At 34.8% G+C, this 26,063-nt stretch overlaps 1 protein-coding gene across 1 annotated transcript in view; it reads left to right on the top strand.

Annotated features, from left to right (window-relative positions):
* The first annotated feature begins 322 nt into the window (after positions 1 to 322).
* The window catches only part of LOC121731492, a 146,456-nt gene continuing 120,715 nt past the window's right edge, over positions 323 to 26,063 (top strand). The window contains exon 1 of the mRNA XM_042120927.1: positions 323 to 615. The gene's annotated coding sequence lies outside the window, so the exon portion shown is untranslated. The remainder of the gene's footprint in view (positions 616 to 26,063) is intronic.

Raw genomic sequence — 26,063 nt, 5'->3', positions numbered from 1 at the left:
AAACCTCAAGTTTTTTTAAGTTGCTGAGTTTTATGCTCTGTAAAAAGGATATTTTCATGATTTTTGTAGAAAATGAGAGATCAATTACATTCAATTATGTAGGTAGCCATGTAAAAAAACAAGTTGACAGAAAATGGTAATGAAACATTTTTGAAACGGAACAAAAATACGTTTTATTAGCTTTACTTTTTTCAATGATTTTATGTATTTATATTTCAAATTTTATTTTAAAATAAATATTAATAATTTAACAGATATTTTCAAAATAATATTATGGGAAAATAATTTTTTTACATGTAAGCACTTTTAATTTGCACGAACGCAAGATGGCTGCCAATTTATGAGAATGCAAGGACGAGTAGAAAAGTGATATACGTTTGTTTAGTAACTTCACTTTGGATTTGTATTACAAACTTTATTTGAATAATACTAGTCTTGTGAATGTGTTTTTGTGCAATTTGTTATGATAAATCAATGTTTATAAAATCATCTGTGCAATATTGCGTTGAAAAGCATAAAAAATGTTCAGTGTTACGTTGTGATCGTTATTTACACAGTGGAAGTCCTTTTTGGGCTGTAATTATGCTTGTTATTGGATGATACCTGTGATATCATGTAAGTAAGAATCATTTTTATTGTACACATTCGAAACAAACGATTTGTATAATGTTCCATTGGTGGTAACCTATTTGACTATATCAGGTATTTTAATGTGGCGTGGTAATAAGTGGCGCCGGTTTGCCGGCGGTGTAAGAGACACAGCTGTTCTGTTCACACGCAGGCACCGCCCGAGTTACATTATTTATTTATCATAAAATATATGTGGTTGTTTTGAAGTTAACCATATGATTGCTGTTGTCTACTGTGTATCTTGTTTTGATGTCCCATTAGGCCAATCTACTGCGATATCATCACAAGTATGTATCATAATCATGGTCAGTAAACATGCAAACATATTGAACAACCATTAAATTATGCTCTTTTACTGTAAATTTTATTATTTAGAGTTGAAGTATTTCTTCACTTGATTTTTCAACTCTGTTTCATCTTTTATTAGATTTTTTATTTACAGAGTAGCTTTGATAAATATTTTGATGTACCTAAATTATTTTATATCAAACACCCGGCTTCGCACGGGTATAAAATATAAATAGCCACTGAAAAAATGATTAAAATCGATTCAGCAGAAGGGATACATTGCTGTAATTAATTACCTAAGAATTGTATACTGTTCTTATATTTATGACATTTTACAACAAATTACGCGTAAAACAAAACGTAACTATAGTGAAAAATTAATATTATAGACATGTTAACAAAAAATTATGTTCCGTCACACGTAACTTCAAGCACGTATTTAAAAAAACCTATGCATCCCCTAGACACAAATCAGGTGTCATTTGAAAGGAGTAACTAACCCCTATAAAATGCCACCGTTCCCTCCTCTCTACCTATAATGCGTGATTCAAATGCCAACCCTTGATTTATACTCATTATAGCGGTCGCCCGCGGCTCCGCCCGGTGAAAAAAGGATGCCCAGGATTAAGACTCGGTCAGCAAAATGATTACCAGGTCAATTCACAGACTCCGACACTAAATCGACGACAACGCAGTCACAGTATAGCAATAATATTAGATATGTCATATTTCTATACTGTGACACAGTCATTATAGGTACCTACGCACTACGCAGGCTGCACACTGCACAGATTGTCTTCCTCCCGCATGTGCACCTTGCCTCGCCTTGTTGACGCCCACTATCGTAATATTTTAATTTCGCCATAACTTCTAAACCAAACGTCCAATTTTAATCATTCAAAGACCAAATAACTACATAAAATTTACTTAATGATGAAATAATTTATTTTGATAAGGATTATTAGCATGAATAAAATAAATGCGTTTAAATGTAGTCCAAAAAAAAAAATCAAGATTTTTAAACAAAACAATGGTTGTTGTGCCTCACTTGACATAGATAGGTATAGTGTCTTTGATCTTTATTTACTTAGAACATTGTATGAATCTATCTTTTATAGTTTAGGCAGCATACGCAAAATAAGTAAATTTTCTGGTTGTTTCCGAAAAACTAAAATATCTTACGGAACCCTATATTTTCCAAAATAAAAATAAGCCTATGTTATTCATGTAAATAATGTAATTTTATTGTAGAATTATTATTAAATGCTAAAGTACACATTTAAATAAGGATTGTGTAAAAAATTCAAGAACCTATATGTTGCCATTATTGATATCTAAGAGCAAAAAAGTCCAAAAAATCATGTTTGTTGTATGGGAGCCTCCCTAAAATATTAATTTTATTTTGTTTTTAGTATTTGTTATAAATAAATAATAATAAAATAAAATATCTTTTTATTAAAAATGGGTATCATGATACACTTTTTGAAATTCGAACGAAGAAGCTACGTTGCCTACCACCGGTTCGGGAACTACCCGATGTTGTTGTAGCGGAAATAGAAATATCTGAGTCCTGCGAAAATTTCAACTATTTAGCTATATTACCTTTCTCGAGTTACAGCCTAGAGACAGACAGACTGACAGATATCGAAGTCTTATTTATGGTTAGGTCCCGTTTTTACCCTTTTGGTACGAAAACCTAAAAATGTAGTACTTATCCATAGTTCTCTTTTCCATAGTTAAGCTATGTATTCTTTTTGTTTTTTAAACGAATTTTTTAATCTCCATGATATCGTTTTTGATGGACTTCCAAAAAGGAGGAGGTAATATGTTCGGCTGTATGTATCTTTTTTTTGTATGTTCAACGATTACTCAGCCGTTTGTGGTCAGATTTTCAAAATTCTTTTTGTATTGTATAGGGTTTACCTCGAATGGAATGGTACCATGTTCACAAAAGTGGTGATCTGATTATGGGATCCTTGAGGAATCGAGGGGACTCCATGAAATTTGTATGGAAATATATAGTGATTTCAATTTTTTCTGCAGTATTCGAGGCACATGCTACCAAAAAGTAAGATTTTACACCAGGTTATACCCTGGATCCGAAGGTACCCAACAGAACTTTTGAATCCTTATAGATACAGGTTCGGGGATTTTGGCGTTGTTTAAACCACTGAAAGCATAAGCCAATATGTCAATTTGATTAATCGTCATCATCACCCGATTATGACCCAATTAGTGGTACTTTTCGTGATATTTTGCATCGAAGCTGATGTTTTGGTGATTGTTTCGCTGTTTGTGGACCGATTTTTTAAATTCTATTGTGTTATTATATAGGATAAAAGTTAAATTATACTACTATGAGCAGTCGAGGTAAATCCTTGAAATTTATTAAAACACACATAGTGGTTAAGAAATTGTTTCTAGTAACTTAAACATATGTTACAAATAAGTGAAATTTCATACGAAGGTGTCCCTGGACCCAGAGACACTGAACAGAACTCCTGAACCTTTAATGATAAAAGTTTGGAAATTGGCTGATTGTTGTTGTTGTCGACTGTTACCGACTTCAAAGTAATGAAGACTGTAGTATGTACAGAAATAGTTGAGATTTAGACGAATTCTGAAAAAGGCACTAAAGAGTAAAAGTTATTTAATACTTTTTCAGTTCATATTATTATTGTTTTTACCTTGGAAGTCGGTTTTAATTTTTTGTTAAAAAAAAGTTAAGTACAGTGTTGTTGATCGTTTAAACTATTTATCAGGGTTTCGTACCCAAAGGGTAGAAATGGGACCCTATTACTAAGACTTTGTTGTCTGTCCGTCTGTCTGTCTGTCTCCAGGCTATAACTCAAGAACGGTAATATAGCTAGATAGTTGAAATTTTCGCAGGACGCAGATTATGTAATAATATCTATTTCCGCTATAACAACAAATACTAAAAACAAAATAAAATTAATATTTAAGGGAGGCTCCCATACAAAAAACATAATTTTTGGGCTTTTTTGCTCTAAGTTATCAGTATCGGCAACAGATAGATTCATGAATTTTTTACACAATCCTTAATTAAATGTGTACTTTAACATTTAATCATAATATTACAATAAAATAAAAAATTAAGGGGGACTCCCATAGAAAATACACAATTTATGGCCTAATTTTGCTCTACGGAACCCTTCGTGCGCGAGACCGACTCGCACTTGGTCAATTATGTGATCCTATGGTATTAAAATATTATGAAAGAGACTCCTTTAACTACAATATAAACTTTTGCAACAAATATAAATAGAATAAATATTTTTAATTTCGACGATTTTTAGAAAAAAATCGCAAATGGTGCCGTAATACAAAATATGCCAAAATGTGAGTAATAATTAGTTCTATAATAGTGTGCAAGGATATAACGGCCAACCATGCGATTCCAAAGATATGCTCATTTTTCCTGTCGGCTCCATACAAAAATTTCTTTAAAAAATTATAACTCCCTTAATATTACACGTAGCTGAGTCTTTCTACATTTTATTATGTAATAACAACTAGGAGAACATATTTCAACCCATAAAAATGACATCTGGAAATTGAAGTTCCTATGTCTATGAAACTCGATTTTCGATCCACTGTGCGGCGCGGCCATGCAGACTGTATGTGCGCCGCAGACTCGATCACACAAAAAGTGTGCCGTCTGCGATCTCCCCTAGACTGTTTACATTCCGCCCCGCCCGCTTCTCACTCGCCGCACTAATATTTGCACACTTGAGTAAAGCACTAAATGCTCATAGCATTGGATACTTGCGAAATGAAATCCTTTAATAATTGGCCAAGTGCGAGTCGGACTCGCGCACGAAGGGTTCCGTACCGTTATAGAGCAAAAATAGGACAAAAATTGTGGTTTTTGTATGGGAGCCCCCCTTAAATTTTTATTTTATTTAAATATTATTATTAATTATTAAAGTACACATATAATTAAGGCGTTTGTGAAAATTTCAAGTACCTACCTGTTGTCATCATTGATACCGAGCAAAAAATGTTTGAAAAATCACGTTTGTTGTATGGGAGCCCCCCTTAAATATTTAATTTATTTTGTTTTTAGTATTTTTTGTAGTGACCGACCGAACTTTCGGTTTCGGGCCAGTTTCGGCCAAAAAATCTAGTTTCGGCCTTAGTTTCGGTTTCGGCCAAAATACAGCCGAAACTCATGCGTCGTTCAGTAAACTTCGCAGTTAACTTTTTTTGCTTGTTGTCAGCGAGGCCCCGGCTCAGTTCGCCACCATCTATTTAATCGTGTTTGAATTTTGAAATTATATTTTCCAGATTAGTCCCAAATCAAAAATTAGCACTTCGTTTTATTTTCATTCTAAACTTATTGTTATCGAAATTATAATATTATTGAATTTTATATTTTCTACGACAAACGCAGGCCTTTTTAATATACATATATCTGTTGGCAAATTACGTAGTATTTTACAATGTTTCCCAAACAAACGGTTTAGTAAATGCTATGATAAATTGATAACATATATATATATTGTGTATGAACTTTATTTACTTAAGAATTTTGTTTGACTGTGATATATTAGGATATATATCTTGCGAGATTTCAGATTTATCTAGTAAATCATCTCGCCTCACTCTTTTCCTTTTACCACGCGTTTTATTTAAATATTTAAAATTAACTTTTAACTATGGACACGCAATCTCTTAGACCGTTCCTACCCTGCTAGAATCTAATCTAATCTTGCATCCCTCAGTATATTTTTCAAGTTTTGTGGCAAAACGCCTTCTGGAGAAAAAAAAATGTGACGTCAACTGCAAGTTTGCTTAGTAATTTCGTTTTGAACTTCTACCGCGGTCGTATCCATGTTTGACCCATAAAAATAATATACTGCAATTGATTGTGTTTTCAGTAGTACGTCGTTAATAAATCTAAGTTTATGGGACGTCACGCGATGATTTTACATTGTATCATTTTGAAGTCTAGTTAAGTTATTTTGACTACCCAAACGCATCTATCAAAACTATCATCTTGACATTTTTTTTGTCTATGATTTTCGATTCGCCATGACCCATGAGACTATACTGACAGGACTTTAACGGCTTTTATCAAGTTTAACCGTACAACATTGGATGTTCTGAAGATAAAACTCAGATTTGCTGTGAACGTGATGTTGGTGAAATGCAATTTGGTGCTATAAACGCGTTTATATATATGTCGCAGCCGACTGGTTTAAATAGCCGTTCAATCAAACAGCTAGCCCTTTGACTGAACAACGCCATTCAATCACACGGCTATACGTCGTTTAGCCGACTTGTTGACTACAACGTTCAACGCTACAGCTAGACGACGCTTAGCCAACTGGTTTGTTTTTGTTTTGGCGGGGGACCGCGCCCCCCGTGCCCCCCTTTTATTTGACGGCGGTCGCCGGCTGCTGCCGCAGCTCGCTCGCTGCGCTCGCTCGGCTCCCTCTGTGTTGTGGTCTAAGTTCTAACCTAACCTAACCAACTTTTGGACTTTCTGGATTGTGTTTGTTTTGACGGGGGGCTGTGCCCCCCGAACCCCCCTTTCGGGGAGGCTGCGTCCATCCATTTCATAATCCCGTAATTTGTCTCTCGAATATTTGTTGAAATTTTAATTCACTCGTATGTGCCTCAACAATTTTTGTCTCTTTATTAACACTTGTAACTTTTATTAACTACTTTCTTTCCGAAAAACAACCACAAACACCAACAAACACCTGCTAGTTGACGCCATATTGTAAATAAAACGCACCAAGCGCCGCAGCGGTGCGCGCTGAACTACTTCAATTAGACGGCGGCTTTTGAATCAGCTGTAGTGTTGAACGTTTTGAGCGACTAAAATATTCAATATAAAAGCTAGACGTGTGATTGAATGGCGTTGTTCAGTCAAAGGGCTAGCTGTTTGATTGAACGGCTATTTAAACCAATCGGCTGCGACATATACGTTTAGAACCGTTTTAATGTACACTAAGCGCGTTCTATTTTTTAGGTGAAATCGCACCTAAATAAAATGACTTGAAATAACTTCTGCTCTTGTTTCTTAGGGTAATCCTTCGTTGTAATACATTAAAGAATTTCACCAATCACACTATAAACTAAGTTCTCATTGAATAATGAACGCCTTTATATTATGGCGAAGTAAATCTCGTTTGTTTCAAATAGATTTTACATTCTTCTTTTTATCGCGATTAATGGATCTTAGTTTACGTTACGTCACGCGATAATTTTTATGTTTTTATCATCTTGGAGCCTTGTCTCGTTGTTTTATAAACAAAATAGCAAGAAACGATAAATAAGCTAACCAAACGCATCTGTGAAGACTGTCATCTTAACAATTTTTTCGTCTATGTTTTTCGATCTGTCATGACACTACACTGACAAATATGTGTTTTATGAAGTTAAAACTCGAATATGCCCAATATTCGAGTTCAGAACACGGACGTAAAAAAAATACGGACGGATCGCCATTAAGAAATGAGTGAAGCACCCTTAATAAGCCAAGGCGATCATACGTACACATCTAACACACACACTCGCACTGTAATAAGCTGATCGTACCGCCATTACGCAATTAGACTGCATCGCGGTGTAACGTCTTTGTAATTCATAAATAAAAATAAATATGCCATCTTGTGTTGTAAAATGGTGCAAAAACAATACAACCTTACACAAAAAACATCAAGGAATAACCTTTCATAGGTAAGATAACATATTTTTAAAGTATTTTGATAAAATAATGTAAATATTAATTCAACTTCAACAGGTCAGTAATGTCCATAACAAAGTGGGGAAATTTTCCCCAAACCGGGGAAAATTTTAAATTATTTTTAAATAATTAAATAATTAATTTTATTGTCTTTTATTAGTATCATGTAAGTATTTAGCATAGGGGAGGGCGGGGTTGGAAGTGCCGATTTTGACAAATCCCAAGATAAATCGCGTAACTTAAATTCTAGGGCTAACAGCTCTAGTCAATCTTAGGTGAAATTTAATATAGATTTTAGGTTAATATCCACTTTTAGTGCTTTTTGAACAGTCTTATATAGAAAATCATATTTTTAGACAGTGGTCGTAGGGCACTACTGACCCCTCGCTGGGGCAAGTTGTGCCTCAGCTGGGGTCAGTTGTGCCATTCTTATTACTCGGCCATTTACAGGGATTAAAATGAATTTTAGAAAAAAAAAACCGTACCATTTTATTGATTTATTTTTATTTTAAATTAAATTTATAAAACATCAACATTTTTTATAAATTTGAGTAGCTTTTCTACTAAAAATCAGAAAAAAATAACAAATGACTCTTCTGTCTATCAGATACAAAAAAAATCTTTAACATTAATATTTTACTTAATCGTTTTAATATAAATGAGATCTATTAGAGAGTGTTATGAAAAATAACTGTTTACAAACTATAGTTGGTACTGGGATTACTCAAATGTTCTCCCAATACCTAATGTAACTCAGACTTCAGCTAGGTAATTATTAAACTATCAATCAGTCTCATATTTGAAAAAAAAAATAACAAAAAATCAAAAACAAAACTTAGTCTTCAGACGACTGATCAGAATAACAATTAGGACAAACAAATGTTATTCTTTCTTCATCATCTACACATTGCAAATGAGCCCAATTCTTGCATACGCTGCATTCAATCCATTTTTCTCCAGGCGCAGAGTTGGAGTAAGAGTCACAGCATAGGATGCAGAACCATTCTGTAATATTCTCTTCATCAGTACTTTTATCACTCTCTTGTAGAACTTTCCTTCTAGCAGGGTTTTTGGCCTTCGTCTTTTTTTGTTTTCTTCCTTTAGTACCTTTTCCTTTCCCTTTGTTCTTCTCTGTAGTTTTACTTTCCTTCTTTTTTTTATTAGCCTGTTCTTCTGCTAGAAGATTTTTTTCCGGAGTATCAGTTAGAACAGCTGACTTTCTTTTACGTCGTGTATTAACTCCAAATAATCGGGGAGGTGCTTTAGGTAACGGTCTAACTAGCTCCGGAGAAAATATTGTTGGATCATTACCTCCCATTTCAGAAGTGATGCGATCAGCTGCTTGAGAATGTGAGCGAGGGATAAGGTCTGGACTGTACGAGCGTGTCGCTAGTTGCTGATAACCTGATGGACCGGGCTCATTCGTACAGTCAATATTGATTGATTGCTGAATACCTGATGGACCGGGCTCATTTATACAGTCAATACTGCTGCACTGGTGTTGCTGATAATCAGGCTGAATTATTGATGGACTAGACTCAACACTGCGAACCGGATTAGTTGATTCATGGAGATCGTCAGGGGTCCTTTCTGGAATGCTTGAGAGGCCAGGCAAATTATGCATAACTGGTGAGGGTTGATTATCTGGCATAGGGCGATCGGTGACGTAAGACGGTGCAAAGTCTTCCTCAGTAAAAACTGTAGAGTCATAGGGCCAAATACCAGCCTTTTTAAACGCGTTAGAAATATTGGTGGGTGTTGCTGCCAACGGGAAAGCGTATTTTACTATGCCTGGTATTTCGTAGATTGACATAGTCTTCCCAGGATTAGTTCGAAGCCAGTTGCTTTGAGCTTTAGAGCAGTATGATTTGAAGGGACCATTAATTCCAACATCAAGTGGTTGGAGGCGGTGGGTGCAATGTGGTGGGAATGATAGTAATATTACTGAATTTTCTTTGGCTTTTTCAATCACATCGATATCCACATGGGATGAATGATTATCTAGGAGTAAAAGAACTGGCTCTTCAGGACTAGGCTTAGTATGTTTTATGAAGTGATCCATAAAAATCAGAAATTCTGTGCTTGTCATCCAACCTGAGCGATTACCAGCACCAATACATTCAGGTGGGCCATCACGAATAAACAAATCTTTATATTTTAGACGAGGGAATACAAACATTGGTGGAACTGTGTTTCCCAAGGCATTTACTGCCAACTCAACTGTGACTAGCGTGCCACGTTCTGCTGATACAATAGCTCCTACCTGCTTTAATCCTTTTTCAGCCACTATTTTCTTTGGTTTCAGCACAGTTTGAACTCCAGTCTCGTCCAAATTCCATATACGTGAAGGCGTGAGATTGTACTTTGTTATTTGATCACCAAGTTTCTCAAAAAATTGGTTAACGTTAGGTCTGTTGAAGGAGGTCGCGCGTCCTGCACTCGTTGCTTCCGGTGTTCTTATCGAAAGTGTTGCGTTTCTTTTCAAAAAATTTGTCAACCAATCCTTACCAGCCTGACCATTTTTAGCCCAAGAAGGTGGAATGTTTTGGACACCAAATTTCGTCGCACACTGGTATGCAAGTTGTCTAACTTCTTCAGGCAAAAGCCCGAAGTAGATAGATGCGCTTTTTCGGATATACGACGTCATTAACGTCTCTTGTTCCTCATTGAAAATCAGTCTTGGTTTATATCCAAACGTAGGAGTGACTCCGCTTTTTATTTTCTTGACATACCGTTGTAGCGTCGTATGACAAATTTCTAATTCCCGCGCAACGGTTTTTAATTTGCGCCCTTCCTTAATTACCGCATCTGCCGCCCTTTGTAGAAGATCCTGGGAAGTAGTTCCCCTTTGTGTTTTTCTCTTGTATGTTCTCATCCTATGAAACAAAACAATAAAACTTAGTAAAAGTTAACTGGGGGCTGGTTGTGCCGCGGCACAAAAGACCCCAATCGTAAGGCACTTTTTACCCCGTTTCAATGACATTGACATTTTATCATATGCAAAAAAAACGATTTGTACAAAGTGTTTAAATTGCATTTATTAATATTTTTCGATAAATTACAAAAACATGAGCAAAAATCCCATAACCATAGCACCAAAAATACTGACTTGAGACCAAAAAGTATGAACGGAAAAATATTTACTCACGTGGTGCTGCAGGATCATAACACACACAGCCGTTAGGTCCGCGTCTCGGGCGCAACTGAAATGGCCGCCGCGCATGCGGTAGATTGCCAGAGCCTCGGACGCAATACGACCATACAGCTATCTCTTTCTGTTTTTTAGCTATTTGCATCGGCACAACTTACCCCGGGCACTTTCAACCCCGCCCTCCCCTACTATTGACCAGTAATTAGGCAGGAATACAATAATAGGGGTGTAGACAGTAAACGAAATCTAAAACAAATTATTGTTTTTTTGAGAGTTTGTATTATAGAATTACCGAAAATGGACATATTTTACTTAACAACTTTATAATATTTTTTATATTTAATCTGTATTATCATGTGATCGCAAACAACCATGACAGGATGTGACATCACGATCTCTAAAACATTGTGTGTGACAGTGACATTTCGATGTCAAACCCATACAAAGATTTTTGTTGTTTGGAGTACCGTGACGTCATAGCGACGCCATCATGACATTTAGCGCTTTAGCGGGAAATTTTAAAACGAAATTTAATAAGTGGTTTTTTTATTGAAATAAGAGTGTATTTATTTTTTATACAAATTTTTAGGTGTAACAAAATATGTACATCTGTAAAATAAATATATTTCCTAAAAATAGTCTACACCCCTATTAATTTCTTAACTTACAAAAGTGGATATAATTGTTGTTTGACGACCTCCGTGGCTCAGTGGGTGGGCTGTCGGTAGCTCAAGCCGGGGGTCGCGGGTTCGAATCACAAAAAGTTGGAAAAAAAGGAACAAAAAGTTTTCAAAGTTCCTGGGTCATGGGTGTGTATTAAATATGTGTATCATATAATAAAAATCTTAAATATATGTATAGTATAACAGTATCAAATATATTTCCGTTGTCTGGTACCCGTAACACAAGTCCTTCAGGTACTTAGCACGGGGTCAGACTGACGTGGTGTGAAGCGTCCATAGATATTATATTATAAAATTGTTGTCTTAGATTTTCTTCAGTAGTAGGGGAGGGAAGGTGCTATTTGTGTAGTCACCCGAGCGTCATTGAGACCTAGTAGGAATGAAAATATTGAATGGACCTCTAGACCAGGAATAAAATTTAACACCATGTTAGGTGATTTGATTTGACGTGAGCGCATGGTAGAACTCTCGATAGCTCTAACAGGCCGTTAACTGATTTAACAAGCCATTATTTATTTAACATTGCTTGATTTTTTGATGAAACGGGTTACGGGACCTAAGTATCTTATATCTTTTCGTATATAGGTTTCGTATGTAGGTTTTGGGGGCGATAAATCTATCTAGCTAGAATTATTTTTAGAAAATGTCATTTTATTCATGTTTTATCGAATACCGAGCAAAGCTCGGTCAAATAGCTAGTAATAATTTTATTATTGTAAATGTTTATACATAATCATTATTACTTGTAATGTTATGTAAATAATATACTTCTCTGTACGTAACATGTGTTTTTTTTTCTATCTATAGTGTCATAAAAATTATATTTTCATTATGACATCTTTAACAACCGCTTACATTTCTGAAGCGAAAAAAACATAAAAATATGTTTAAGTATAAAAAATAACATTTAACTTGTCTGAGTTTACAAAAAAAAGTAGGGAAATTTTACAAATTTATGATTTATATGGCAACCCTCATATCACGCACAAGTCCTACACGGGCGGCCATAACTAGGCTTCACTCGTGATTAGAGAAGGTTACGTCCGTATTTTTTTTACGTCCGTGGTTCAGAAGATAAAAATCGGATTTGCTGTGAACGAGTTTATTTTATGTTGGTGAAATGCAATTGAGTGTTATTTAAAACGTGTTTTAAATACGTTTAGAACCGGTTTAGTGTGCGCTAAGCGCGTTTAATTTCTTTGGTGAAATCGCACCTACTTGGAACGGAATATAGTACAAAAAATTTTCTAGGGAACATATTCGAGTCCAAGATTAATAATATTTATTTTAAGAAATGTCGCACAAAGTAAAAAATTCGATGTGGTACTTTAGTTTAAAAAGTTGTAATATTCTACGATCCGACCGTAAAATTCTGCATGAATCGTTTTTTTCAATCAAATATATATTTTAAAATAATCTTTAGAACGTATAGAATGGATTAATGTTGGGTTGCCTTGTTAAAAGTAGCCGCAAGTACCGCAAGTAACCGGCGTGAAACAGCGCTTACGCTGTGTTTCGCCGAGTGAGTGAGTTTACCGGAGGCCCAATTCCCTTCCCTATCCTCCCCTATTCCCTTCCCTTCCCATATCTACCCTCCCTTATTTCCCTATTCCATCTTAAAAGGCCGGCAACGCACCTGCAGCTCTTCTGATGCTGCGAGTGTCCATGGGCGACGGAAGTTGCTTTCCATCAGGTGACCCGTTTGCTCGTTTGCCCCCTTCGTTCATAAAAAAAAAAGAATTTTGTCGAGGTTGTACATAAACCATTTTAAAATAGCGATCACGTAGAAATTCATGATCAAAGGTGCACCTGCCCTTTATTTAAGCCACCTGGCTGCCTGAGTTAAATGTGGGCCGGAACAGCAGGCAGCTTTAACCTAATCGAATGGAAAATACAGTAGACAGATTTCTATAGATTATGACGAATGTTTCATAAGAGAAAAATAGGTAAAAGTGTGTGAACCTTGATGGCACCTCGAACGTTTCAGTAGGTAATAATAGGACGTCATAATAAGGCGCCGTCGATACTTTTAAGTTTTGTTACAGAAACATTTGATATTGCGAATAGAGCTATTTATCATAAGGCCGACACTGACGGATTAAATCGAGATCCGACGTATCATGCTTCATGGACACTAGGGGCGTCCATAAATTACGTAAGGCATTTAGGGAGGACGGGGTCAAATTCAATCTCAGATGAGATTAATTCTTCAAGCCCCATCTCAGATATTTAAGAGCACCGGTGATCGCGACAACAATAGAATACAATAGCATTTCCTGGAATCCGCTTTATTGTAACTTTATTGTAACCAATTTTATCAAGACGCGACGAAATTAGGTTAGGTTTACACAAAAATATCTCACGTTATTTATGGACGCCCACTAAGCTAGTATTATGGAATTTACAGCAGCTGTAATACAATATTGTACCGAAACCTAATATTGTAATAAATAAACAACACCCGGGCTATATATTATATACATTTTTAATTTGGTTATCAGTGACTTGAGAGCTATTGCGACTCGAGGGCACCGGAATCCTGGAATTGAGGGAAAACTACAACTCTCATGAGTCTCTACATGACTACAACTCTGCTCTAATACAATATAGATGAAATCGAACACTAGAGGTCGATTCGTATTTGGTTCTTAACTATACCTAGTATCTAATCGTAATAGGCTGGCCGCATTCAAAATACACACGTTTTCCGTATTCGATTTCTATTATGCGGAATATTGATTTGTTTATATTTCGTGAGTCTAGCGCACCCGTTCCTTTTTTAGGGTTCCGTACCCAAAGGGTAAAAACGGGACCCTATTACTCTAAGACTTCGTTGTCTGTCTGTCCGTTTGTCTCTCAGCAGGCTGTATCTCAAAAACCACTATAGCTAGACTTCTGAAATTTTCACAGATTGTGTATTTCTGTTGCCGCTATACAACAAATACTAAAAACAAAATAAAATTAGTAATGAAGGCCAAAAAATCACGTTTGTTGTATCGGGAGCCCCCCCCCCCCCTGAGTATTAACTTTATTTGGTTTTCACTTTATATGGTTGTTATAGTGACACTAGAAATACACAATCTGTAAAAAATTCAGAAGTCTAGTTATAGTGGTTCTTGAGATACAGCCTGGAGACAGACAGACAGACGGTCAGACATCGAAGTCTCAGTGATAGGGTCCCGTTTTTACCCTTTGGGTACGGAACACTAAAACGAACGTTCGCGCTAGTCTCACGGAATTACATTTACGGAAAACGAATTCGGAAATCGTAATGCGGTAAACGTGTGTTACATGCGGTCAGCCGTCAGCATAATAAAGTGTTGTAAACCCCGTATTTATCTGGTATAGAACTCTGTGTAATGAGCCACCTAAGATCCCGTGGTTCATTTCTATAAAAGCAGACAGGATTAGGCTAACGACGCTCATGAGACTTCGCTCCGGGCATGTTCCACTCAATGCATTTGGGTATATGATGAAAGTTTGTAATTCGCCAGATGGTGGTTTGTGTCATCAGCGGGAAGATATTTACCATGCTTTGGTGGAGTGTGCCCGGGTGGAGACTGGAGTCAGAGAGGCGCAGGTTTGAGGCTGATGCGGGGGTGGCGCTGAGTGCTGACACAACTCGGTTGTGTGAGCGCCATTCTCGCTCAGCCAAAAGATCCTGTTTGCTGGGAGCTAGTAAATTTTTACGTAATTTATATTTTATTAATAATTAGTGTAGATCTGATTAGTATCTCTGTTCATTATTACGCATGTGAATTTTGTAATTTTGATTTTCATGAGGCTGGCATTGTCGGATTCGACACAAGCCTTTAAATAAAGAATTAAAAAAAAAACGTATTTCGTTCTCCGGTATCTAACGTATCGCAACCGCAACAGGCATTCCAATATCAATCTTTTGTTGTCGCGCTCAATCAACTTGGGAAAGTGTAGATAAAATTTTAAAACAATATCTAAAATCAATAAACAATCACAGCGGACCTGCGTAGTTTTGGTTGCGGGTATAAAATTGGGTCAATGAATAAATTGAAACGCGAATATTTTGCATCTATAAACGGAACGGCTTGTATACTATACTGTATATAATTTTAATTGAATTGATTTTATATCAAGATGCGGCCGAAATTAACATTGTTTCAAACGAGATTAATAGCACTGCTTTAAGATGTTTGCTGAATGTTTTTTCTTAAATATTCCAAACTTCCGAAACTAAAAGCTGCGGAAATTTCGGCGCGTAACTTTAGAATAGTGTGCTAAGTAAGGCCGTTCACACCAAACCGACTGTAAGCCGCCGAATGTGAGCCAACGTTACGCAGTTTGTTCACACCTAACCGACAATACGCCATTACGCTAGGCGTAGGCGCGGACATTTGATACCGTATATTTTCACGTTCACTCACGTTCACACTGGGGCTCACAGTGAGCCTGCTCACATTCGGCGGCGTATAGTCAGTTTGGTCTGAACACGCGCTAAGAGTCAAGACGCTGATTTCTTTTCTGAATACGTAATATTATATTATAGGGCCACATCAGCTGATTGTTTTAATGTAACTTTTAAATAAGACTGATAAAACGAATTGCAATAATCTTTCCAGAAGAAACCTGCTATCTTTTATACTAATTAGAAACTAAATGACGCCCGCAACTCTGTTGCGCCAAAATTCGTTTCGCGCAGGAACCGTACATTTTTCCGGGACAAGAAGTATCGGACTATGTTTTTTCCCGGGACTTGCACAGTATCTCCAATCTCCATACAAAACAGTAAAATCGGTTTAGCGATTTGGGCCTGAAGCGGTAACAGACAGATATACACGCTTTAATGTACTCGTATGGGTTGTGAAAAATGTTGCCAATTTCTCAATAATGTTCTAAACTTTAGCACAATAATAATTGTTATTAAGGAACAATTGTACTAACTGCTCCGACAACCCACAGAAGCCTCAAACAATTTTGGCCTGACATTGAATATTAATAAATAATAGACATTTACTTACTAATTCACTTAATTAAATTTATTATATCTGTAGGTTTTAGGCACATAATTGTTCGATTCATAGGTACACTTAACAATAATTATTAATTATTATTATCATTGAAGAAGTTGGAATATATATAGCAAAGATCAGTTACACATTTTTCTGGGCAGATTAGTTTTTCGTGTCAATGCTGAATCATTGATTTGTAACATCGATGGCTGAAAGTGAAATTTTTTGCAATACCATTTGCCTGGTACCGCCTAACGGTATTTTTTGCGTTTGCACAACCAAAATCCATTGTGCGATTCTCCTCGCTGCCAAGGCTATTGGGTACTTCTGCGAGCATTTTCTACCAAAAGTTAATGATGCTTGTTTTTACAATACATTTGGCACCGTTGACGGGATTGGGACGGAACTTTTTGCCCCCGATATTATCACCGTAATCCATACAAAAACGTACTATAATATACATACTATTAAATACTGTATGCAAAAATGTATCTGTCTTTCTGTTACGTCTCCATACCCAAACCGCTGAACCGATTTTGCTGAAATTTGATACGGCTTTGAGTCACGGGAAAGGACGTAGAATACTTTTTGTCCCGAAAAAAAAAAACGAATTTCTGAGCAACGGAGTTGCGGGGGCGTCTTCTAAGTTAGTATCATAATAATGCTAGAACAGCTAACGTGGCTTATTTTATCAGCACCAGATTGTACTTATGTAGGAACTAAGCAATTCCCTATCTGCTATCTTTATAATGCCGATTACCTAATAAGATAAAGACTAAAGTAGGTATTTTAATCACATTACCAAGTACCAGATTATAATATTATATTTTGACTGTGGCGCCAAATCGCCAGCTTTTTAATCGGGGACAATAAATTATCCATAATAATTAGACATCGGATTATATGCATTTGCATACTTGCATATGCAAATGCATATAATGGCACTTTTTTGGCGTTAGTGCATATTTTGGCAAATTTTCGTGGATAGTGCATATTTCAGTAGTTTGAGGCCCCCGCAGTCTCCAAACTAGCTATCATAATACACATCGATGTCACGAAATAGAGGTACGATAGATCAAAAATTAAAATACTTTAAATATGTGGGCCCATCCTTATTAACTTTATTTAACAACAACATTAGAAAAAAAGTAGGTAATAAACTTCCATGGGCTAAGATTCCAATCGGAAAATGTTGGTAGAAATGGACTAAGATTTCAATCTGAAAATGTTGGTAGAAATTTTTTTTTTTTTTTTTTAATTAATTTATTTAAGGTCGCTTTTTAACAATAAAGGTCATTAACGACCACAATAATTAACAATAGAAGACAATAGAACTTAAAATGTAACAAATAGGTACATCTAAACTAATTTATAAACATCAATCATTTTCAAAAATGTTAAGGTCTGATCACAGCCATTTTTATTTAAACATTCCTTAAGACTATTTGGTAAACAAGATAATTGTTTTTCTCTATTGTAAGCTGAGCATTCCACTAAAAGATGAGAGACACTCATATCTTGCCCACACCTACATTTATTCTTTTCATCTTTTGTTATTAAATGTATGTGTGAGAAGTTAGTGTGTCCAATGCGAAGTCTCGTTATTACAACTTGATCGTTTCTGCTGAATGAAATGGGGGACTCTTCAAAAATAGAATTTCTAATATTTATTAATTTACTAGTGTTATCAGTTTTCCAATAATCATCCCAAAAAATTTTAACCTTATATTTGCAGTATTTTTGTATTTCTGAAGGGGGTGAATTTATTTCTGTGTAAATTTCATTTTATTTATTGCATTTCTGGCTTCAGAGTCCGCCAATTCATTCCCAGTTATTCCTATGTGACTCGGGATCCATACAATTTGAAAGTTGAAGTTATTATTCAGGAGGCTTAACATTTTTTCTTTAATTTCAATTATTAATGGGTTATTATTGTTATTATTCTGCAAAGCTGTAAGACATGATTTAGAGTCCGAATAAATTAAGTACATTATAGAATTAGGTTCATTAAATATAATTTCTAAAGTTTTGAGCACAGCTAATGATTCACAACTAAAAATAGAGTGGTAGTCTCCAATTCTATATCGATAACAACAATTATTTGATACTATTGAAAAACCCGATCTCTCATTCACAACTGACCCATCAGTAAAGAAAAGTTTACTGTTTTTATATTTACTATTAATCTCATTATAAATATTTATATAAACTTCACGCGGTGTATTATCCTTAAGATTGTTTGCCAGTTCCAAATTAATAGGAAATTCATGATTTTCCCAGGGAGCACATGACAATATTTTCTTATTTAATATAGCTGGGATACTAAGGTTAACTTCCTCCAGATATTTAGCAGATCTTATGCGTAAGGGTTGGGGAAGACTAGATTGCAAACGATACACTGCATCTACTGATGAAAACTTTGTAAAATAATTGTAAATAGGATTTTGAGGCTGAGATAGTATGTTAACAGTATATACGATTACTAATTGCTTTCTTCTTATTTCTAAAGGCATTTCTCCGGCTTCAGCTAAAATACTTTTTATAGGACTAGTCTTAAACGCACCTATGCATAGGCGGAGAGCAGTGTTTTGAATACTGTCTAAAGAATTCAAAGTTCTGTTCTTTGCGGAATCGTAGATGATACATCCATAGTCCAATTTTTGTCGAATAAAAGCATTATAAATATTTATTAAACATTTTCGTTCAGAGCCCCAAGAAATCGATGACAAAACCTTAATAACATTCAGTCTCTTGTAGCATTCAGATTTAAGTTTATTTATATGAGTTACCCATGTTAATTTCCGATCAAAAGTCAAACCAAGTATTTTTAAATTTTTAACTTCTTTAATTTGTGCATTATTTAAAGTTAACCTTAAATTTCTTGTTTTATTTCTCTTCTTAGTTAAAATTAAGAATTCAGATTTAGTAATGGAAAATTTAAAACCAGATTTTTCGGCCCATTGTTGTAAACTGTCTAAGGTTTTTTGTATTAATGTAAATATAGGTTTTAATGTTCTACCAAAACATGTCAACGTTAGGTCGTCAACAAATAAGAATCCTTTTACAGGACTTATTATATAAGAGAAAATGTCATTAATTGTAATTAAAAACAATAAAACACTAATCACCGAGCCCTGTGGAAGACCGTTTTCTATGGAAACAGGGTTTGATAATGTGTCATTAATTCTTACTTTAATTGATCTCGCTGTAAGAAAATTTTTAACGAATGCTAAAGTATTTCCATTAATATTTATCTTTTGCAGTGATTTTAAAACTTTATGTCTCCATGTCATTTCATACGCTTTTTCTATGTCAATCGCAACTATTACCATAAAAAATTCATTAGCAATACTATCAATAACTTCACTCTCAATATTCATCAAAAGGTCTGTAGTGGATCTAAATTGGCGAAATCCGTATTGAAAAGGAGATAAATAGTTATTTTTTTCAACGTACCATCTCATTCTTTTGGCAATAATTTTCTCTAATATTTTACACATATTACATGTTAGGGCAATAGGTCTATAGCTGGTATTCAATTTTGGAATTTTACCAGGTTTCAATATTGGAACCACTAAGGCTTCTCTCCAACTGTCAGGAAAAACTTGTTTTTGCCAAATAAAATTATATAACAGAAGTAAAAAACTTAGGGCACTTTCCGGTAAATGTTTTATTATAATATTTGAAACGTTATCAGGTCCTGGACTTGAATTTCCTACTTGAGATAACACTAGTCTCATTTCGTTCATTGAAATAATACTATTAATTGAATCAGAATTATCTGAAAAATCAAAATTGTGTTCACTTTCCTCTAAATTTTTGTACTGAATGAAATGGTCATCGTAATTGGAGGAGGAAGAGTTGGTCGCAAAAGTAGTTGCTAAAATATTAGATATTTCCTTTGGGTCAGATGCAAATGAACCATTCGGTTTCTCAAGAACAATTTTATCAAGCCTAATATTGCACTTATTAAGAATACCTATGTACCTTTTTCCAAACATCGCCAATAAGATCGATCGAGAATCGAATCGAATCGAGAAGAATCGATTATTTATTGAGGATACCCATTTTTCCCAATACTTCTTTTTATTATTTTTTAAAAGTCTCCTATAAAAAGCTCTCTTTTTTGTAGTCAATTTTATACAATGAATGGGGGTCATTTTTTGCGTGTTTTTTAAAAAGTTTAAAGGCCTTTTTTGTTGCCCTTAGAGCAATTCTACAAGCATCGTCCCACCAAGGTAAATTACTATTTCTCATGCGACCAGTAGACTTAGGTATGGACAAGTTCGCTGCTTCTAAAATAATTTTAGTAAATTTTCCAACAATGTCATTAATAGAACAGTGAGGCAAAGAAATTAAAGATGATAATTCTAGAATATTTTGATTAACTATTTCGGAAAACATTAACCAATCTGCTTTATCGTATTTCCATTTTTTTGGTAACCACATTTCATGTTGTGAATTTTGATTAATTAACGTTTTAATAAAAATTGGGAAATGGTCACTGTCATATAGGTCATCTAAGGCGTTCCATTCAAAATATGATGATATATCTCGTGAAGCCAAAGTTAAATCTATATTGCTCATGCTACCATTATTACTATTGAAATGTGTAGGTTGTCCATTGTTTAACAATAACAAATCATTATGGTCATCGAGCCATTGAGCTATTAATCTACCTCTGGTGTCACATTTATCGGATCCCCAATAAAAATGGTGGCTATTAAAATCACCCATAACTATGAAAGGGGGAGTTAATTGACTAAGTAAATTATTTAAATCACCTAAACTAAGTGTGCAGCTATTGGGAAGGTATATATTGCATATAGTAACAGTGAAAGGAAATTTAATTTTAATTATAACTGCTTCTAAGTTAGTGTTTATATCAATTAATTCTGGAAAAGTATACGATTTGATAAATATTGCAACGCCGCCACTAGCCCTATTACTTTGTAAACGGTTTTTAAAAAAGTGTACATACCCATTAATAGAAGCACAGTAATTTGAAGTAAAGTTTGTTTCCTGTAAACATATGCATGTTGGACTTAAACGATTAATCAATAGTTTAATATTCTCCAATCTTTTAAAGTAACCATTTACATTCCACTGTATTAAATCCATGAAATTATTGAATATAATATAATAAATATGTAAACTTAAACAATCTGTTTTTTAAATATAAGTATATCAACCTAGTTTATTATTACTAATTATCTTATAATGTAGGTTTTGTCGAGTCACTAATCAATATTTCATGTAATTTCTTAGATAAACGAGAGCACCTATTTTTTAAGCTCTTATTTAACTTACTATGAATTTTATTACACATTTTAATTAAACCGTGAATGTTATTTGTATAGTCATAAGTTAATTCTTTTACATTCTGTTTTCCTTTTACATTATCCAATAAACTAATAAATTGATCTAAATTGATAGGGAATGAATTGTCGCTATTTATTTCTGCCATATTTCTTTCGATATCTTTCCAAACTTCGTCTTCAGTTCTCTTATCCTCTTTTTTTAACTTCTTCTTCGGTTTCGATTTAACTGTAATATCATCCATAGAAACATTGCTTTCCGTGCCGTCGGTTTCCGATTCCATGATATCAGAATCTTGCTCCTTTTCGAACTGTTTCAACTGTATATTATCTGGTATCGATAAATCACTAGTAGTTGAAGAATGAATACGTTTTTTACCTTTTAGAGACAATGTAATTGATTGAGATGGTGGTTCTATTATATTATTTTGGACAGTGGATATCTTGTCCGATACACGGTCATCGTTTCTTTCAAATATTTGATTAATTTCTTCCTCCAATTGATTATTAATCTCAGTTTCTTTTATGCCGGAATCAGCTTGTGATATTGCTGCATTCTGGGGACAATTTTTCGCTAAGTGGCCCATTGTGTTACATGAAAAACATTTCAAGCTGTCATTAGAGATGTATATCCAATAGTTGGTCCCTTCGTAGGATAGTTGAATTGATTCCGGAAGTCGTGATTCATCCTCAGGGCTAACGTATAACTGTCTTCTAAAGCTCATAATGTGGGAAAAGCCTGGATCACTCACACCAATCTTCATAAACGTAATAGGAGACAAATTTTTTATTTTAAACTCTTCAAATTTTTGTTCTATGATTTTATTAGGTATAACAGGGCAAACATTCGATAATACTATTCTTTTATTTCTGCTGATTAGTGATTTTATTTCAAGTAAATTCTTATTTATAATTACGTTTTTCTTTTCTTCGATAAGGTAATCTGCGGTTTTCTTGCTATCCAAATAAATACATATTCGAGCATTTGATATGCGGGATATAAACCGTATAGTTGAAGCTGGTGTAATAGATGACAGCGCAATTAGGTACTCCCTGAGGGTTACTCCTTCGATTGAGTCCTGATAATGGCTTGATCCTTTTTGGGGAAAACTGTTGTGGATGTCACGTTCGCATAACTTGAGACATTCGAAGCTTGGGGCACTTGAGTTTCAGTAGGTAATTGATGAGACATTGGGGGGTATTGAGACGTTGTGGGGTTTTGAGACATTGGGGGGTTTGAATACGTTGGGGTAGAATACATTTTAAAATATAGGGTCTCCTGTTGCCAGGAGATACCCTATTTGCGTTATATTAGACACTTGTGCGTAGGTAAAAGATCACGCGTAAACAAAACACGACGGTTCGCCTTAGAAAGGACACGCGCATCCGCTATGACTGCTCGCGCAACACTGGGTAGAAAATTTTATTGGTACAGATAAGAAACAAAAATCCTGGATTTGATGGAATGATGAATTTTGATGTGCCTGAAGTTCCGAACGTTCAAGTGAACGAATTAGCTACAAAACAAAAACAACTTATCTTGTGTATCAAAATATAATATGCATCATAGTGAGATAAGGGGACACTTTTAGAGGGTGCAAATGTTATTTCTAACTCAAAAAATAGTCACCCCTAAAACCCACCCTTATAATTCCAAGTCGATTTTCTTCCACCCCACAGTGATTGAAAATTCTAAAAAAATTCATGCTAGTATACTTATAGATCCTACATACGATGGTAATATTTTCAACTTGCGGACTCACCCCTAAAACTTACCCTTAAAATTCAAAGTCGATTTTCTCCCACACCACAGTGATTGAAAATTCTAAAAAAATTCATGCTAGTATATTTTAAGATCCTACATACGATGGTAATATTTTCAACTTGCGGACTCACCCCTAAAACTTACCCTTAAAATTCAAAGTCGATTTTCTACCATACCACAGTGATTGAAAATTCTAAAAAAATTCATGCTAGTATACTTATAGATCCTACATACGATGGTAATATTTTCAACTTGCGGACTCACCCCTAAAAATTACCCTTAAAATTCAAAGTCGACTTTCTCCCACACCACAGTGATTGAAAATTCTAAAAAAATTCATGCTAGTATATTTTAAGATCCTACATACGATGGTAATATTTTCAACTTGCGGACTCACCCCTAAAACTTACCCTTAAAATTCAAAGTCGATTTTCTCCCACACCACAGTGATTGAAAATTCTAAAAAAATTCATGCTAGTATACTTATAGATCCTACATACGATGGTAATATTTTCAACTTGCGGACTCACCCCTAAAACTTACCCTTAAAATTCAAAGTCGATTTTCTACCATACCACAGTGATTGAAAATTCTAAAAAAATTCATACTAGTATACTTATAGATCCTACATACGATGGTAATATTTTCAACTTGCGGACTCACCCCTTAAACTTACCCTTAAAATTCAAAGTCGATTTTCTACCATACCACAGTGATTGAAAATTCTAAAAAAATTCATGCTAGTATACTTATAGATCCTACATACGATGGTAATATTTTCAACTTGCGGACTCACCCCTAAAAATTACCCTTAAAATTCAAAGTCGATTTTCTCCCACACCACAGTGATTGAAAATTCTAAAAAAATTCATGCTAGTAGACTTACAGATTCTACATACCATGGTAATATTTTCAACTTGCGGACTCACCCCTAAAACTTACCCTTAAAATTCAAAGTCGATTTTCTCCCACACCACAGTGATTGAAAATTCTAAAAAAATTCATGCTAGTATACTTATAGATCCTACATACGATGGTAATATTTTCAACTTGCGGACTCACCCCTAAAACTTACCCTTAAAATTCAAAGTCGATTTTCTACCATACCACAGTGATTGAAAATTCTAAAAAAATTCATGCTAGTATACTTATAGATCCTACATACGATGGTAATATTTTCAACTTGCGGACTCACCCCTAAAACTTACCCTTAAAATTCAAAGTCGATTTTCTCCCACACCACAGTGATTGAAAATTCTAAAAAAATTCATGCTAGTAGACTTACAGATTCTACATACCATGGTAATATTTTCAACTTGCGGACTCACCCCTAAAACTTACCCTTAAAATTCAAAGTCGATTTTCTCCCACACCACAGTGATTGAAAATTCTAAAAAAATTCATGCTAGTAGACTTACAGATTCTACATACCATGGTAATATTTTCAACTTGCGGACTCACCCCTAAAACTTACCCTTAAAATTCAAAGTCGATTTTCTCCCACAACACACTTTGAATTTTAAGGGTAAGTTTTAGGGGTGAGTCCGCAAGTTGAAAATATTACCATGGTATGTAGAATCTGTAAGTCTACTAGCATGAATTTTTTTAGAATTTTCAATCACTGTGGTGTGGGAGAAAATCGACTTTGAATTTTAAGGGTAATTTTTAGGGGTGAGTCCGCAAGTTGAAAATATTACCATCGTATGTAGGATCTATAAGTATACTAGCATGATTTTTTTAGAATTTTCAATCACTGTGGTATGGTAGAAAATCGACTTTGAATTTTAAGGGTAAGTTTTAGGGGTGAGTCCGCAAGTTGAAAATATTACCATCGTATGTAGGATCTTAAAATATACTAGCATGAATTTTTTTAGAATTTTCAATCACTGTGGTGTGGGAGAAAATCGACTTTGAATTTTAAGGGTAATTTTTAGGGGTGAGTCCGCAAGTTGAAAATATTACCATCGTATGTAGGATCTATAAATATACTAGCATGAATTTTTTTAGAATTTTCAATCACTGTGGTATGGTAGAAAATCGACTTTGAATTTTAAGGGTAAGTTTTAGGGGTGAGTCCGCAAGTTGAAAATATTACCATGGTATGTAGAATCTGTAAGTCTACTAGCATGAATTTTTTTAGAATTTTCAATCACTGTGGTGTGGGAGAAAATCGACTTTGAATTTTAAGGGTAATTTTTAGGGGTGAGTCCGCAAGTTGAAAATATTACCATCGTATGTAGGATCTATAAGTATACTAGCATGAATTTTTTTAGAATTTTCAATCACTGTGGTATGGTAGAAAATCGACTTTGAATTTTAAGGGTAAGTTTTAGGGGTGAGTCCGCAAGTTGAAAATATTACCATCGTATGTAGGATCTTAAAATATACTAGCATGAATTTTTTTAGAATTTTCAATCACTGTGGTGTGGGAGAAAATCGACTTTGAATTTTAAGGGTAATTTTTAGGGGTGAGTCCGCAAGTTGAAAATATTACCATCGTATGTAGGATCTTAAAATATACTAGC

The sequence above is a fragment of the Aricia agestis genome, chromosome 1 (assembly GCF_905147365.1).
Source record: "Aricia agestis chromosome 1, ilAriAges1.1, whole genome shotgun sequence".
NCBI classification, from domain to species: Eukaryota; Metazoa; Arthropoda; class Insecta; order Lepidoptera; family Lycaenidae; genus Aricia; species Aricia agestis.
Note: the sequence above shows the minus strand (reverse complement) of the source record. Positions and strands in the feature narration are given on the sequence as shown.